Raw genomic sequence first — 19,210 nt, 5'->3', positions numbered from 1 at the left:
TTGGCTATTAAATGGGTGGAGGACAAGTTCAAGAATGTTATCTGGGGCATGAAGTTTGAATGTCCACCGACCATAAACCATTAGTTGAGATAATTATGTCGATAGGTTTGGACAGAGTAACTGGTCGCATCAGAAGATGGGTGGCCCAACCACAAGAATATCATTGCACAGTAAAATATTTACCCGGTGTAATACAAATTTGCGGCTGACTGTTTGTCCAGACTCACAAATGTGACAGAACTTAATGAGGAAGAAAATCACTCCGAAGTGGTTTTTGCCATAGCTCAGAACCTGTGCCACAGAAGGAATGGGAGGAAGTAGTGAAACGGGTCATTGGCCTGAGCAGACTCAGACAAGAATTGGAAGAAAATAATCCTCAAAGGATAGATGATCTAAGTCTGCAAGGGGAGAGGTTGATACATGGTGACAAGATTATTCTCTTGTCTGAGGTCCATCAAAGAATCATAAACCTAGGTCATGAAGGTCATCAAAGGATCGTCAAGACCAAGCAGAGGATAAGGAGTGATTACTGTTTGCCAGGCTATGATCTTCAAATTGAAAGAACTGTCCGGGAGTGTATCTTTTATAACAATGCTTGTATATGAGCGCAATACAAATAAAATATCAATATCAACAAAAGTGATAAAGTATACTTGTTTTTTAAATAGCCTATGATTGTGACTGATATTCCTGAACGGCCATGGGACAAATTAGGAATGGATGTTTTAGGTCCTGTGTTGAGCAATGGAAGACAATCCTTTTGTTTAGTCATCATATATTTGTTAACCAGGCAGGTGGAGGTGTTGATTAGACCTTGCATTACCACCAAGACCATACATTATTTTTTGAAAGAGATCAGTGAGCTCAAAGGTTTCCTCAGGGAAATTGTGACAGATAATGGGTCACAGATTTGATCCAAAGAAATTGAGGACTATTGTCAGAGAAACACCATCGAGCACAGGCAAAGTGCCATTTACCATCCCCAAATAAATGGCGCTGTGGAATGTTTTAAGAAAGTTCTCAAAGAAGTCATTTAGTGGGCGCAGTCTAATGGTACGGACTGTGAGAAAGAAGTGAGGGATGTGATTGGTACACACAAGTTCACTCCTCACTGCACAACAGGAGTTTCTCCCTTTGAGATTAGTAAAGGCAGGAATGGTAACAACAAACCTGTGTCATCTTGGATGGGCATTGACACCTCTATAGGGAAAAAATTTGAGAATGCTGTTGATAACATTAAATATAGTCAGTTAAAGAACAAAATGGTACATGATTGGTCTAGTGTGGGAAGCGGCAATGTTGTTCTTCCTGCTGTGGGGGATACAGTGAAGATTAAGCTTCCTCTTGTGCTCAGGAATGGGGCCTGTAAATGATCTAAGCCACATGTAGTGAATGAAGCGTTTAAACATGCTGTCAGAGTGGAGGATGGACGAGTGTGGAACATGGAGAGAGTGTCTTTGGTGAAGAATATGGATTTTTGGGTGAGAGGTAGCAGTGACAGTGATGCTGGTGAGGCTGATGCTCGAGTGTTCAGACAATGCAGTGTTGAACCTTCCTTGTCTAGAGACACAGTGGGAGGTCTTCGCCAGTCAAGATTGGGGAGAATCTACCAGAGACTTTGACATCTAACGGTATATATATAGGAGGAAGAAAATAACTTTCTGCACATCTCATGTATCTAATTGTGAAGAAGCGTGGATGTGTAGTAGTGCACTTGGTCTGCCACGTGGCATGCTTAGCTTGCCATGTGGGCAGACTCACGTCATGGCAATTCGAGAACTGGAGGAACGTGAGAGGGAGAGTGGCCATTGAAGCATGCAAAGAAGAAGACAGAGTCTGGTGGGGCTCGCCATCATTTATCTTATTTGTAAACCCGATTCCCCTGTTAATAATAACCCCCCAGTGTTACACACTTTTCTCTCCGAGCCATCCTTATATTACAAACCTGGAGTTTCTGGTTCCATCACCGAATACCATACATTTCTCTTAAGCTCTTGCTCACCTACTAAGGTGTTATGTATTCATCTGCTATGCAAGATGCATTGTAGCAGTGATTGTTCTCTCTCGTGATGGTATTTATCTAGAGGTTCCACAATCTAGGCATGCTGAAGGTTGGTTTTGCCTCCAACACCCCATTCACGTGGAGCATCGTACAGGGTCTACTTCACTGCTAACACCTGTACAAGTTACATAGGTACAGCACCTTATCACTCAGCGCCGGGAGCCATTCTCTCTGCAGAACATGTTCACATCACTCTCAATTCAGGGGTTCCTCTCAACACATTTGCCCCGGAACAGAATATCACCTCAAGTAGAGGAGGGTAGCAGCATGGCGTCTCTCCTCTCTTTGCACAGACTAGTACTGACTATCTTTCGCTTATCCCTGGTCTTATTCCTGAGGTTCCATATTGTCTCTATCCTCTCATTCTCATATTCATTTGTTTCCTGTTTCCAAACTCTCCCTTACCCCACACTCACATTTCTCTTATTTCTGGTATTTTTCTCTCGATTTCCACACTCACACATTTCTATTATTCCTCCTCGCCCTGTGTGTCCAGAACACCCGACAAATTCTGTGTAACTTATTTGCATTTCTCGTTGAAGATTTTGACTCGCTCCATCCGTCTATTCTCCTCCCCAATGATTCAGCCTCTCTCGCTTGATTTAGTCAAAATGTCCTGCTGTGTTCTCGTGTTTCTGATGAGCCTCTGTCTTCAGAATCTCTCCCTCACACTGTTTCTCTGGGTCTTCTTTCACGTCTCTGTCTCTTATGTCTGGCCTTTCCTCTAGTTCTCTTAGTCCTGATTATCATGCCTTCTGTCTGCAGGTCGTATCCACCCCTGTTTTGCTTCTTTTTTCTTCCGTACAATGCCTGCTTCTTTTGCTTGTCTAGTTTTCTTATGTGTTCTATTGCTGTTATTTTTTTTTTCCTTTCAGGATCTCCTCCTTTAGTTCACTGCTCATATTCTACAGCTCTCCACCCACTTTGTTGTTTTCCAAAGCACTGCCCCTCCAACACATGCTCTGGCTGCTGTCCTCCACATGACTCTGTAGGCCAGAGGCCTGCAGCTTTCCATGTGTGTTGTACTATGACTTCCAGGATCGCACACCAAATGTTTCACTTGCATCCTGCCTCTATCTTCTTCTCTGCCCTATCCACCAGGACCATTATTGCCTGTATGAATCCACTCACAAGGGACGTTAACTCACCTGCAGGACCCTTCCAATGGGCTTTATTTATGCCCCATCTTTCTTCTCACAGATTCTGCAGGAAGACCTCCAGGATGTCACCTTCCCAGGGATGTGGGGGGTTCTACTATGATCCAACACATGGATGACCTACTGTTAGCATCACCTTCCTTTCAGTTCTCGCTCTCCAACTCATGGGTCTCCTGACACTTCCACAGCCTTTGCCAAGAGCGAGACTGCACCTCTCCAATGCTCCTGCCCTCCCAAATGACTCTGAATCATTTACTCAATTCTGTGGTGAGAAAGAGGGGTATGCCATAGACATACTCACGCAGAAGCACAGGGACCTACAATGCCCTGTAACTTATTTTAGTTCACAGTTAGACACTGTAGCCTCTGCCTTTCCCAAAGGTGTCAGAGCGGTAGCTGCTGCTGCCCTTCTCCTTACAGAAGCTAACAACATGGGCTTGCGCGATTGCCACACAACACACAGCCAGTATATGCACTGATTCACGGTATGCTTTTAATATATCACATGAATACAGGACCTTCTGGAAACAAAGAGTTTTCTTAACTACACAAGGTACTCCAATTTGCAAGTCTCCCTATTGTTAGTCCCAAATCTGAGTTACTGTAAATAAATGAAGAACACACAAGACACAAAACAAATGTATAACACAAGTTTATTCTTTCTTAAAGCAGACCCAAGTTCAGCTATGTCTGTGCACAGTCATAGAGAAATTGGGCAATTCACATGGGGGACAGGCAGCCTTAAGTACACTTCATATCGGCTTTGGTTGCTGAAATAATACATAGTTTAAGACCCACGTAACATGGGCATTTTCCATGGTGACACATGGTACCTTGCTTTGTGTCATCTCTGTACAATGTACTGTTCTGAGAGCGAGGAAGTTCACCACGTTCTCATCACAAGGAGACATTCCTTGTGCTTCATTATAAATGTTTGTCTTAGACATACAGGGCACTTCACATTTCGGCTTGGTAGTTCACTTAGCTTTGCCTCTCTAGAATGTGCATGGTACATCATGGTACATCGTGTTTTCTAAGCATGAGTCGTGCAATTAGCTTCAGAAAGCAGAAGTCTGCAAGGAACATAAACTGCCCTTTATCTTCGTCTGTCTATGTCTGCCTGTTCAAGGCTCAAGCTGGTAAATTCCCTTAGCTAAGCATTCCTCGCAGAGACACATTTGCCAGCCTTTGCTGCAATCATTTTATGCATGCAGAATGAAAACCCAGTAAGTGAGCAAAGAAACCTGAATGAAATCTGAATGTTGCGCTTCAATGTGTGTGCCAAGGCTAACACAGAATACCACAAAATCGATGCATTTTCACCCTTCATTGAAGCACCGCTTATTGCAATTCTGCCATATACAAAGCAGGAAATTAGTGCAGGGCCCACACTCAAATTTCTGACAGCACCCTCCATGGCCCTCAGGCTCATGTTGATGATCTGCTGTTTCTCCTATGATTAGAGGACCCCTAGAATCTCTTTCCATCCTACCCTTCCAGTTCCATAAACTCTGACAGAGGTCTCTCCCCCGATGAGATCCTTATGGGGAAGCCCAATGTGAAGGCCTGTTACTTCACCACTTTCCCCTGAGCTCCTTGATTTAGAACTGAATGATGATATTATTCTGTCACATTGCAAAAGAATAATGATCATTGTCAGTTCTCACTTCCATCAAAAATAGTCCTTCATCCTCACTGGAGAGCTCCTGATAACCCATGCCGCAGTCCATGCCAGCCAGGGTGTGAAATCAGTACCTTCATTCGACGATGATAAACAGCAAGAAGTATAGGACAAATACAACCCGTCGTCCGACATCACCAATGACACAGCAAAGCTGCAATCTGCAGGGGTACAGTAGAAAGAGGCCCCTCATCAGCATCCCAGAGGGTTCCGGCCAGCTAACACAACAGTGACTCCTCCTGCAGCATTCCTCGATGTAGAAGTTCCACTACCTGTCCCAAGTAGGTGACCCATCGCTCTTAAAAGTGTTGCTACACTTGTCTATGGCAGGTGAACCATTGCTCTCAGAAAAGTGTTGCTACACTTGTTTTTGGCAGGTGTCCCATCGCTCTCAAAGGTTTTGCTACACTTATCTCCGGCGGGTGACCCATCGCTCTCTAATGTTTACTGCCTTTGTGTCCTGCAGGTAGCCCATTGCTCTCAAAATGTTGCTACCCTTGTGTCCTGCAGGTGACCCATCGCCCTCAAAGGTTTTCATCACCAAGCATCCACAGTAACACTGCACACCTGGGGTATAAGTGCATAAGCACTCCAGCCAAATGGGTTTTTGGAGGCAATCTTGGTTGGCCCAACACCGCAGATGATTTTTTCCAGCTCTGCGCATCTGTCATTATCATCCTGGCAGGGATCCTGAACTTTTGCATCCAAGTCGTGCATGGTTACCCATTCCTGGAACAACTGACACTCTTTGGAACTTATGGGCATAAAGCCCCAATCTGCGTAGGGTTGGACTGCTAAATCTAGGAATAGTGCTGCTTCTAACGTATTAATTGTGAAGTATTTCCACCATGTTGCTGTTCATTACCATGGTATTGATTCTGTCTCACCCAACATCCACCATCTTACAATCAGACATTAACACCTTTCTCAATTTCTCTCAGGCCTATGCAAACTTGAAAAATGCCTCTGAAGGCTAGATATGCTCCCACACTCCTATATGTGCCAGTTGGGGGGCCTTCAGCCACATCCTATCATGCTGAACGGTGTTACAACCTCCTTATCAATGACTCTTCTTGTCCCAAGATGACCCATCCCTTTTCTTATGGATTCTTCTACCCCATCTATACCATTATGTTATTCTCTGATATCTTTTACCACTTTCTAACACTTTTGAGTTCATAGGGCTCTTCCATTTTCTTATTCGCTGCCTTCTGCCAGGCTATGCTAGACAGGTGTGTTACTGGTACACCGAGGCCAGACTGCTGTCACTTGAAATAGAAAAGCTTCACATTATGGACATTTCAAATGTGCAACAGAAATAGGGCTGACGTTTTGAATTATGAACCTTTTAGGTCCGCAATCTCTGTCTCTAAGAACAACATTGTTTCTGTAGCAATCCCTGTGCTTCTCCACCCTATCCTTATGTCACCCATGTACCTGGATATCTTTAGTTAAGATTATACCCCAATCCTGATCCCTGTGGGCTACACCCTGTTCAAGGACGACCAAACAGGGGGTTGATGTGGCAGGATTGCTATGTTATGCAGGATGGCTATGCTATGATATGCAGTATTGCCATGCTATGCTATGATGTGCAGGATTGTTATGCTATCTTATGCAGGATTGCTGTGTATTTGTGACATAAATACATGAAGCTTGATTTACCACCTAGCTTTCTGATCTCCTTATTTGCTGCAAACTGAGGTTGGCTGAGGGGGCCTTATCTTGGCCACCACAGTACCTTCTTATGGCAAGATTAGTATGGAGGATCATATGCATTAATTACATGCATAACCCTATCAGGTGAATGATGGGAAGATGGTTCAAATGAAATTCTGCCAACCAGTACATCCTTATGTTCGGGAAGAATCAGTTAAATGAAACACTATATATATAGGCACATTATAAATGCCATATCATATAGTATCAATGCTTATGTTCTTCTTAACCCCTAATACAAATCCTCCTTTGGGTCGGCCCCGCCAACCACGAATGGCCAAGCAGGAGACAAGGTTCCAGCGGTCTATCACTAATGGGGATGTAAGCCAATTGTCTTGTAGGGCAATGCTGCTAAATTTGGCAATGTGCGACAGTAATACTCCACGGTCGTACAGGTGGGAATTGCCCTGAGTATTCCAACTGAGTAAAAAGGTAGAGCCTGGCTCTCCGGAGTTAAGGACAAGGCCTACCATGTTGGTCCACCAGGTTGACTGAACCCAATGCATACATTTCTATTGGTTTTTACACACTAGACTTGATTGTTTTAATTTTTCAAAAGATTTAATACACAACATAAATTGTATCTAGATTGAAACATATTTACAAGACACTCATCAATTCACAAAGAACTATCTACAGATGATACATTGGTGTTCACCCAAGAAGTATACCTTGGATCACAATACAAAACATATACATACCCTTAAAACCGTGAAGGATAACATATTGACAAATGTACAAATTCAGTGGGGTGTAATTAATTACAAAAATGAAACAGTATATCATTTAGACACAACTGTGTTTCAGCCAATTCCAGCTGTATTAGGTAGCTGTTGTTATGTAGGCCTTCATCAAAAATTGTGGTGGGAGAGTCCTGTTCTTGTGTTGGAAAAAACGGGAGCCACGTCGTCGATTTATGGCTTCCAGAAATGGTGACTGGCACACAACTGTTGATCTGTGCCACATATATCCTTGTTAAATGACTTGTTTGGAGGCAGATCCTACTTTTTTTTGCCTCGGCGAGAGGAGCAGGGCATTGTCAGGTTGAAAACATCAGACCTCAAATGAACTAACTCCTAGCATGGACCGCGCATACCCTAAATGGCACTGCAGGGCCTCCAGCTGCCTGCTTACAAATGCAGGATTCTGATGTTTTCTACCTGACAACGTCCTGCACCGCTCGCAGGATCTGCCCCTAAACAAGTCTGTGCTGGAGTGAATAGTGCCTTCAAAATGTTCTTGATGGTTTTGCAACCAAGACACAGGTGTGCCGGGAGTGTCACCAGGATCTCCTTAATAAGTTAATTGGAAAGATTGTGAACTTCAGGATTAGGCTTCACATTCGTTGTGGACATGCTTTCAGTGAACAAGAGAAATGGGAAGGGTTAGGGCCATGCCTTGCATCAAGAGTAGTGTTAACAGCAAGACCAGTGTCAAGGGAGTGCCCAGCTACCTCCTTCACCCTCTAACCCGCCCCATCCATTTTATTAGGCTCCAAGAATATGACCAAGGATTTAGAGAGGTGCTGTGCATTGATTGTATCCAAGCATTGACGGTCTCGAGAGTCTCTCTCTGGAAAAGCAGAGGTTGATGCCTCTCCGGCCTTGCGCTTAGCTGTATGTGTCATGATAGAAGTTAAGGCCCCCGCTTTGGCCTTGTTAACAGAGTTATAGCAGGATATGAAGGGATCGGGCTGTGTAGTTGACCTGCAATTGTTAATGATGGAGGGGCGGGGCCGGAAAGGTAGCGAGCTGAATTTTGTGCTGGGTATACAAGCCCAATACAGGCCCAATTGTTGATGTGATAAAAAAAGGATGCCCTTCTTGTTTACAGAGGAAGCAAATTGTGTGGAGAGTAAAGAATTAAGCACTCACCCTTATCCAGGCTATAAAATAGTTATAGTTGGTTATAGTCATCTCGCCACAGACCAATCAGGCACTGCTTGATATGAAATGATATGATATGGCATTTATAATGTGCCTATGCACAAGTGTTTCAAGGCATACAGATGCACCTGACCTGCTAAGATACCGGTGCTAAAGCAGGTGCGCAATCACCCGAGAGCCAGGGGCACCGCAACTCAGAAACTCCCTTTAGAGCATACCTCACCAGATGCTGAGCTTTCCTGTCTCTGTCCTGGTCTCACCCACAGTGCCTCACAACTCACAACGGGCACTGGACACTGGAGAACTGAATCAGCATCAGTGAGGCACCAACACAGCTTCTCGCCTCGTCGTTACTCGTATAGACAAAGCACCAAAGACGTATGGTGCATGAGGATCAAAACGCACAGCCTGAACTCAAGCTCGAGCCTGGTGAAACCCACTAGAGTGAAGAAATCCTGCATTTTGAGCCACCCCACATCATGCTGCGACCTTCCGGGCTGCAATACCCCAATACCCTAGCACCTCGCGCCATTGTGTTGCGCACGTTCTTCTGAATTCTGAAACTTACTGAAACTTTGTTGCCCTCCTGCTGGACCTCCATAGACAAGAATCAAGTCCAAAATGTCCCCTCATCAAAGTGCTGGACCTTGCAAATGACGAGAATCCAGCCACTCATATTCTGTCTTTTTCTATGCTCGTGAAAAAGGTGGAAAATCTTGCCTGGAGCCTTCTCCTGAATGCGGAAAAACCCACTTACAGTGGAGGTGATCCAGATGGATGTAAAGAACTTAGATGTTTTTAACAAACATAAGAGGACAAAGAGTTTTGTTGAACCAAAGCAGGAATAAAGTGTTCTCCTTTTTTTCAGAGTGCCCAGAAGGAAACTTCCAGGCCTGAACAACTGAAATACAAAAAGAGTTAAAAGAAACCTAAACATAGCTTAACTACTAGGCCTTCTAAAACCAGTGACTCCAACTACTCCTACAGCAGAGATGGATATATGTTCTGAAATGGCTAGGGTCTCTCATTCCAGAGACAACTCTAAATATGTGGGATCCTGCAAGGCAAATTAAAAACTAGAATCCCAGGGAAATGGGAGCCTAAACCATGCTCTACTATTTCAATACCAAATATAAAGTCTTTGACCCACACTTCTTCTGAAGAAGAGGTGGATAGGAACATTGGAAACCCATTTAGGCCTTTGAGGGCTGGTAGTTCTCAAGGTTGGTGGAAAACCAGAAAACTTACGGCTAAGGCTAAACACCTTGAGACTGTTGGATCTTCTACTGGAGACTCAATATTAAATCCCAGTGTTAGGAAAGTGACTGCTTACCAAGGTAAACTTAGATCTCAGAGGAAGTGGAAGCATGTACAATGCTTTGCCACATCCACTCCAACTAAGAGCCCTGAGGCCCAAATAGCTCCAGAACGGAGATGGTGAGGAATCTTGGAGACCCCTTTAGGTCTAAAGGGTTTCTTTATAAGAATCCCTTTAAAAATCCTATTACATGTTCAGGAGTTGTAGCACCTCCTGGGGGACTGATAAATCCGACCCCCACTTTTAAAAAGTGTAAATTGTCTAGCAATGATTACAGGTCATTTAGTTTGTTCAGAAGCTATTCAACTAATCTCAAAACAATTTAAAAATACATTTATGATGGACTCCACAGTGGGATTAACTGACTGTGACAAGAGATCCATCCAAGAGATGATAAGAGCCTCCTGTAACTTGGTCTGGGAGGGACAAGTGTAAGGTAAGATTTTCATATAAATGATAAATGTTCCTGACCTGAGTCAACACCAGAACTTGTGCTTTGACTAGGTAACTATTACTTTCTCTCTAGGTGAAGAGGAAGCTTTTTCCCCTCTCACCTAGTCTTTGACTTTTTTTATGGGTGAACTGTTTATGTCTCTCCATAGTGTATAGTTGAAGTTATAGTTTCCTACAACATTTGGGCTTTAGCTAGAGTGCCCCTATGGGCTCCCCTGGTAATTTCTCGTTCATGTACATGGGTGAACCACAGTTCCCAAGTAGTAAATAGGGATTTCATCCCCCTTTACATTTTATATAGTGAGACAACTCACCCCACCTTATGTGGAGTGCTAGGGGTATACCATGTATCCTCTTTCTTACTTACCTGGTAACATTGTGTGTTATGAATGGCTGGTGACAGTGGTGTTACCTTTATTACTTTTAGTCTTTATTACTCGCAGGCTGTGTATTCAGCCTCGGTAATGCATAGAAGGAACACATTTTTCTAAATTGGTGGGATCCTGCCTTTTTCACCATTTCTTGTGGGCTTGCTGTTTCTGAGGTGTTTGTCTGCCATCCTAGGTGGGAACGAGCTTAATGGCTGTTTTGTCTTCAGTGTGAATTCTGGGGATTCCCCTCCCAGTATCCAGAGTGTCTGAAAATTCTGCAGCCCTTTCTCTTCCACCTTGCCTGAAAGGAAACAACTCCCAGTAGAGGGATGCATGTCCTTATTGGACAGCCAGACTGCCCCTTTCTGTAACATGCGGGGAGCGAATGCAGAGGATGTGCTGTAGTTCCTGATAAAAACTCTGAACCTGGAAGCTGCTGACAAGTCAAATTCTAGAACCAAAACCAATAAGGATGATGAAGTAAACATGGCTGAGATGATTTCTAGAGACCGTAGAGTGTGCTGTGTAACCAGAGTGTGCTGTAGCCCTTCCTTCAAATCAACCTGGAGTTCCAAAATGGACAACCCTGACCCAGAACCTGGTGAGACCTACTAGGCTCAAGGAGGCCTTCATTTAATGCCATCCCATGTTGTGCTGCGACCTTGCAATGCTGCAATACCCCAATACCCTGGGCCCTCAAGCCATTGTGTGGTGCACAGTTTTCTGAATTCCGAATCTCGCTGAACCTCTGTGGGCATCTGCTGGACCTCCATAGACATGAATTGAGTCCAAATACACCCCTCATCAGAGTGATGGACCTTGCAAACGACGAGAATCCAACCAGCATTATTTTGTCTTCTTCTATGCTTGTGAAAAAGGCCCCAAATCCACAGAGCTGCATACAAACATGAGGACAATCTTGACTGGAGCCTTCTTCCATGGTCCATGCTGCAAAAGTCCTTCCAAAGCCCTTCATTCTGTCTTCTAGACAAATGAATCAATCAAGCAGGTTTTTGGCTGCATATCCTGAAATCTTCCTTCTGCAACACTTTTTCTATGCTGAGGTACTGTGTTGGCTGGGGTATTTGCTTACCTTCAGTCTCTTGTGATGCCTATATATCCTTGAGGTGCTGTTGCTGTGATTGGGAAGTCTCTTATCCAGTTCACCCAGGCCCAGTGATGTAATCATCCTATGGTGTCTTCTCTGAAGTCCCTGCACCCTAACTAACTTTCAAAGTGAACAACTTACTTGTTTGCCCAGTCTTCCTGAGTTCCTCTGATTTTGCCTGCAACTGACCCCTATCTCTCCCACCCTACTGCTGGCTCCTAGACCACTAGGGTCCCTCTTCTGCCTCTTAGAGAACTCATGTACTAGAATTGGGAAGGACTAGATAATTTAAAGGGACCACCTTGAAAAGTGGAACAAGTGTTGATAAGTGTACTTACATGTAAAATAGTTAGTTTGTAACTTTAAACTCTGAGTGAATAGTTACAAAAGTTACTGCTTACCTTAGATATGTTCTGCCATTCTGAAAAGTATATATAGGGTTTACTTGCCTTGAATAAGCTGTGTGCCTTCTTAAATAAGTATTCTGAGTACTTTCCTTAGAAACGGTCTCGTCATTCTAACAGAAAGTAGATAGAAGGTTAACTCACTCACATGTGAATTGTGTTCCCCTCTTCCCAAAAGTAATGCTGCTGATTTCACTTTATTGTTCCTGTTAGGATAATTGTATGAGTGTCCCCAATCCGGTCTTGCTTCCTCTGACTTGCTGTTAGCCTGTCCAGAATAAGTCTGCTTAGGTCATACTTACCTTTTACGTTACTGGTAGCTCCTTTCAAAAGTATATAGGTTTTACATACCTTGAGTATAACTGTGTTATCCTAAAATAAGTTTGAGTTAAAGCAACTGTATTTTAATATTAGAGAAAGGGTTTGTGGGAACCACAAGGACCTGAGGTCTGGATATTAAGTGCTTAGAGTATATCCAAATTGATTTAGTACGTGGAGTACGAGAAATGAGTAGTCTGTGTCAACTCAATTGGTTTTGGACACTGTTTTATTAACATCTGTGGTGCCATCAGTTTGGACCCAACATGGTTCTTTATCAAGGCAGGGTGTGGGTAGTACGAGGCAGGTGTGCTGTATGAACAGCTTTAAAAAAGAGCTCTGCTGAGTATGAGCATACAGGCCAGCGAGGCCTCTGTAGTCAGGATGTACGGTCAAAGTGATCTTATGAACTGTAATTGAGTATTACACCCCAAGGTTATCCTGAAAAGTATTTTGTCCAGTTGACTTACTTTTTGATTTCTTGTTGAACGACACTGTACAGCTGCTAGGGTCTATTACCTTGTCCTACTTGTATTTAATTTAACCATTTATTTTTACAATGCATGTGCTCGATCCTGCCTGAAATGATCTACATGCTTCTAAAATTAGGTCAATACCGCCACACTGATGTGCATCTCTGTGCTGGGTGAGTATTTTTGTAACTACGCCACCATTCCATTGCCTTCTGAATATTGAAAAATACACAGAAACGTACTTTTAGAATGGCCGCCAGAGCAGCATTTGTCTTATTGTAGCCCTGGTGCCTGCTGCCCACTCTGATTGGGCAGACTGTGGCCTCATTACCAATCAGAAGCCACCAGCAGGTGTTAACTGTCCCCCACTTGCAAGACCCACATGCTAAGGCCCTGCCTGCACCTGTCTGGGCCTGGACAGCCACAGCTCCAGATCCCTAACGATGATCCAACCAAGGACAATCACTGATCTCTTTTCTCTGCAACTGGTCCAAAGACTGCCACAACCTTGGCTGGAATGTAAGTGAGTCCCATCACTAATTCTCCTGAGGTTTCTACTGTCACTCCAGCATCACCTTGCCTAACTTCATTCTTTCTGCATACCCTACTCATTGCGTAAAAAACATTTTTAACTGTGACTCCTTCCTGCATTGAAGGCGCCTGTTTGCTTGAAAACCATTTTAGCTGTGCCTCCTTCATGTATTGAAAGTGCCAGTTTGCTCAAAAATCATTTTAAGCTGTGCCTCTTTCCTCCATTGAAGGTGACTGTTTGCTTGAAAATCGTTATTGGCTGTGTATCCTTCCTGCATTGAAGGTACCTGTTTGCTTAAAAATCATTTTTGACTGTGCCTCCTTCCTGTAGTGAGGGTGCCTGTTTGCTTAAAAATCATTTTTAGCTGTGCCTCCTTCCTGCATTGAGGGTGCCTGTTTACTTTTAAATAGTTTTTAGTTGTGCCTCCATCATGCATTGAAAGTGCCTGTTTGCTTAAACATCCTTTTTGGTTGTGCCTCCTTCCTGCATTGAAGCCGACTGGTTGCTTAAAAATCGTTTTTAGCTGTGTCTCCTTAATGCATTGAGGGTGCATGTTTACTTACTACCTTGTTTACATGCCAATGTTTGACCAGAGCCTGACCTGCTTTTAAATTATCACTAGCTTCTGCCATCATGTGTGACATTCTCCTCCGGAGACCTATGACATAGTCACTCTGACTGGCTTGGGGGAAGGAGCACTCTCCAACCCCTCCTTGATCACGGCCAATGGACCTCTGACTGTATGGCCATAGAGAAGTTCAAAGGGACATTACCCAACTCCCTCCTGAGGGACTTCTCTATAAGCAAAGAGAAGGCATGGCAGTAGAAGGTCCCACTTTCTTTTAAGGGGTTCCTCTAAAACACCTATCATGCTCTTCATAGTATGATTAAACCTCTCTACCAGTCCATTTGTCTGTGGATGGTAGGCTGTGGAGAATCTGTAAGTGACACCACAGGTTTTCCACATGGCTTGCATGTAGTGGGACATAAAATTGGATCCCCTGTCGGATATCACTTCCTTAGGAAACCCTACTCTGGTAAGAAAATACCAAGTAGAGCCTAAGCCACAGCCTGGGCCGTAACAGTTCTCATAGGTATGGCTTCTGTGTATCTTGTAGCATGGTCTCCTACAACCAGGATAAATCTGTTCCCTGAAGATGTGGTAGAGTCAAGGGGACCAACAATGTCGATGCCCACCCTCTCAAAAGAAATTCCCACCACTGGGAGAGGCACCAGGGGTGCCACATTCTTGGCTCCACTCTTGCCAGAGGGAATGAGTACAACATGCATTAATGTCCTGCATGTCCTACCTTGTCCTCAGTGCCCCCCTCTTACCCCCGTTCCCATCCCCAGTGTTTTTGACCCATCCCCCTCCATCTGCCTCAGTACATCCAACTGGTAAGTGTCCTCCTCACCATTGCAGCTAGCTATGTCACTATCTATCTGTCCTATCTTCTCTAACTGCTTCTGTATTTCCTATCCCTCTCCTATCACTAAATCTGTCTGGAAGAAACTTAAGAAGGACATACTGTGCTCCAACCCAGGCCTTCCTATTGCAGACACCTATGTCACGAATTCTGCCAGAGAGACTCTCACAGACATCCTCTTTGTAGTTAGCTCACCCGACCTCTGGGGTTGGTACATGGTTGCCTTTCTCTCTCCTATCAGCTCTACTCCCATTAATGGTGGCACCCGCTGGGAGGTCCTCCTTGACCGCTTTTCCATTTCCAGGGTCATCATTCATGTCTATCAGAATGGAACCATTATGGTTCAGGGTCCTCAACCCAACCTTCTTCTCTTTGACAGGCTCCTACCTCACCTCTCAAACCTTACCTCTCTCCCTAGACAGGCTCCCTTGCCTGCTGTGCCTTCTTTCTCGTCTGCACAGGTCCCCTTGCCCACTGTGCCTTCCTCCTCCTCTGCACATGCTCCCTTGCCTGCGGTGCCTTCCTTATCCTATGCACAAGCCCAGAGATGGTTCAAGGACAGCTCTGTCACGAGCTTCGACACACTCCTCCCTAAAGGATACAAGATACTTTCTGTGCCCAGGTCCAAGGGGTCAAGCAGGTAAGTGCGTTGATCTTCCCAGAATGGATACCTGCATCCTCATCACCACTCAGGCCTACTCCTCCTTTGAGTGCCTAGTCTGCAGGCCAGACTCTTACTCTCTCCTTAATCTTCTCTCCCTGTGGCCACCTTCTATCTGCCACCAGGACAAGCCACTCTCTTCCTCTCCGAATGGCCTGAATTGGCCTCCACTCTACTCTCCTCTTTCTCTCAACTACTCCTGCTGGGTGACCTCAATATCCATCTGGACTTTCCCAACACCTCAGGGCCTTTCTGCAACCTATATGTTTCTCTCTCCCTCTCCAGCTTACCCTCTGGCTCCACACACACAGCGTGCTACCCATTGAATACTCTCATCTATTCTGACATCCCTCTCTCTGTCCCTCTCACTACCTCTCTCTTTTGGATGGACCACTCTCTTCTCTCTTCACACTTGAAGCTCTCCTCTCTTCTTGCATCAGCACACCGGCACAGCTATTTGGATTCAAAGTCACCAGACCCATGAAAAGAGTGACAGTGGCTGCCTTTGCCTCCACCTACTCTCTGCCTCCTACTCCTGCAGATAACTCCCACCCTGACGCATCCCTCGCTAACTTCAATCTCTATATCTCTAACACCCCTGATACTCTTGCCCCTGTCATGAGGGTCTGACTGAAGCATTCAAAAAAGCGCAACTCTCGGTATGACTCTGATCTGGCTACCCTTAGATGCAAGTGTAGGGCAGCTGAGCGGAAATGGAAATTGTCAGGCCGACCCTCTGACAAACTGGCCTGCCGCCTCCTTCAAAGGCAATATTGACTCTTCATCCACACCAAGAAAAGAGTCTTTATTCAAGCCTGCAACTCTGCGGCATCAAACTACACGGCCAAACTTTTCAAAGTAGCAAGGAACTGGCCAATCCTGCAGCAGCCTCCTCTTCTGTCACAAACACCCAGGACCTTTGCTCGGCCCTGGCAGCACACTTCAGCGCAAAAACCCAAGACATCCTTTCCTCTCTCACTTCCACTTCACAACATACAACAAAACCTCTGGAACCTCCCTTGGCCCCTCCACCATATCTCCACTCTTCTCTCACTCCCATCACACCTGATAAGGTTGCCATACAAGTCTGGTCTATGAAGGCCTCATTCAAACAGGTGTACCCTGCCCCTCCAAAATCATTAAGGACAACATTAAATCTCTCGCTCCAGCCTTGGCTGATCGCTGCAATTTCTCTTTTGCCACTGGCGTTTTCCCAACATCTCTTAAGCAATCCTTGTGCACCCTCTGCTTAAGAAACCCTCTGCCAACTCCTCCATTCTGGCAAATGACCACCCCATCTCTATCATACCTTTCCTAGGCAAACTCATGGAGAAACTGGCTATGTCTCAGCTCACACAGCACAATGAATCTGCTGGTTGCCTCCTCGACCATCAGTCTGGCTTTAGAGCACCCAGAGGCACAGAGACTACTCTCCTGAACACCTGTGAAGACGTGCTCTCAAATCTTGTCACAACACTACCTCTGTCCTCATTCTTCTTGACCTCTCCTCTGCCTTTGACATGGTACACCACGGCATCCTGATCGCACATCTCCATAACACCCTGGGAATCACAGGACAGGCTCTGGCATGGTTAACTGCCTTCCTTTCTGACCGCCCATCCTAGGTGTAACTTGGGTCTTTTCTCTCTACTTTCACTCTTTCAACCTGTGGTGTTCCCCAGGGTTCTAACCTAGCCCCCTGGTTATTTAATGTCGACATGGCTGCCCTGGCACATGTGATTTCCGCTTTCATCTCTAACTTCCAGTGTTATGCAGATGACATGCAACTCTCATTCAGGCTACACTCAGCTACCTCCTCTACCTCACTCATATCTCACTGTCTGTCGACAATTCAGTCATTGTTTTCTGCAAACAACCTCTGCCTCAACGCCAGTAAGACTGAGATTGTGTGCATTATCCTTCTCCTGCTTTTCCATTCTCTCTCTGGCCAGCCTTCCTAGGCCCTGCACCCGCACCCACTGCAATGCAAAAAACGTTGGGGTCATCTTCGACTCCACTCTAGCCTTCACTCACATTTCGAACATCTCTAAAAAGTCCAACTACGAACTACACCTCCTCAAAGGTACTCTTCCTTTTATCACCTTCCCCCAGTGGCTTGATGTCTCCAGAGCCCTGGTTCTCTCAAGGAATGGACTACTGCAGCAGCCTCTTTCTCATCCTCCCTGCCTCTGCTTTGCACCCTCTGCAACTTATCCAGAACAGAACCACAAGACCTATCCTTGGCCTCAAGCCCAGGGACTGCATCTCTCTGGTGCTGACATCCCTCCATTGCCTCCCCTTGTCTGCCAGGAAAACGTTCATGACCCTCTGCATTGTCCACAAGGCTTTATGGGGCTTGGGACCTTCCTATCTGCAACAATGCCTACCTAAATACTGTCCTTCCCAAGCCCTCTGCTCATCTACCTCCAACCTTCTGCGTGTGAACTGGTTCTCCAAGCAGAGATTTGGAAGGAGATCTTTATCCTCAGCGGGGGCCTCCCTCTGGAATAGCCTCCCTGCCACTCTGTCTTGAGCCGGATCTCCTTAAATTCCGGAAAACTCCTTAAAACAGTCCTCTTCTCCTCCTTCTTTCTCCCTCTACCCTGCTAATCTCTCTCTCTACTCTAAAGCTCTCTCCCTCCTCTTCCACACAGCTTGTTGACTGGCTGCTGGTGTACCTCAGAGTCTCACATGACCCTGGCACCCTCGGCAATCCTCTTGCACTGCCTCAGGGCCTGCACTTGCCTCATCACTACTAAACTTGGTCAATGACCCATGAGAGTGGCTTCTCTCAGCACTTACTCCTGTTTCTGACTGACTGGATGCACTTGGACCCCCCCTGCACTTGTACTCCCCTCCCCTCTCCTGAACCGTCTGTGAACTTACCTGAACTGAATGTTCCATGCCTTGAAGATCGTCTATCTATCTGCCCTGTCTCCCCTCCTTGCATGGTGGTGCCACAATGCACTTGGAAAAACTGCAGAATCGTTGTCAGACCTATTTGCAGACTTGTATCATTCAGAAATGCAAGGGCACTTTACAAATAAACATTACCATACATACCATTTCCCTCTGGAACATGCTTCCCATAGGACTCCATGAGGAAATGTTGCTTCATTACTGCAATGACGGTGGCGGTAATGGGGGCTTTTATGACCGGTAGGGCACCTGATTTACCTCCAGCATTTAACTCGAGGTAACCCAGTTGCCCCACCAGCAAACCCCAAGTCAAGCGGTCCGATAACATGCCGGTATACACAGATACAGCACTTTTCGTCCTTAAGTTTACTATTATCAGCAGTCTTGTCATCCGGTTTGGTTGCAAATACTAAAGCACTTTTCTGGATTTCGCTAAATGCTGGTATATCGCAATGTTACACATTTCACAGATATTCTCACATGCAACCAAATTGTACATGCTCTTAAATGCAACCTCTGTACTGCAGTGTCTTTGTCTTCACAGCATCTGTAATACAGGTAACTTGTGACCTCTGAATATGATCTCTGCCACTGGAGACTAGGATCTGATGATCAGGAGACTGATGAAGCAATCCACAGGTGCCACTATGTTTTTCACATGGACATATTTGAAAGGGGGATTTGGTTAAGGACTAGACTTGCTATTATGGAATAGACCACA

Source organism: Ambystoma mexicanum, chromosome 2p, assembly GCF_040938575.1.
Source record: "Ambystoma mexicanum isolate Mex_15411 chromosome 2p, UKY_AmexF1_1, whole genome shotgun sequence".
In the NCBI taxonomy this organism is placed as follows: Eukaryota; Metazoa; Chordata; class Amphibia; order Caudata; family Ambystomatidae; genus Ambystoma; species Ambystoma mexicanum.
This window is presented reverse-complemented; position numbering follows the sequence as displayed.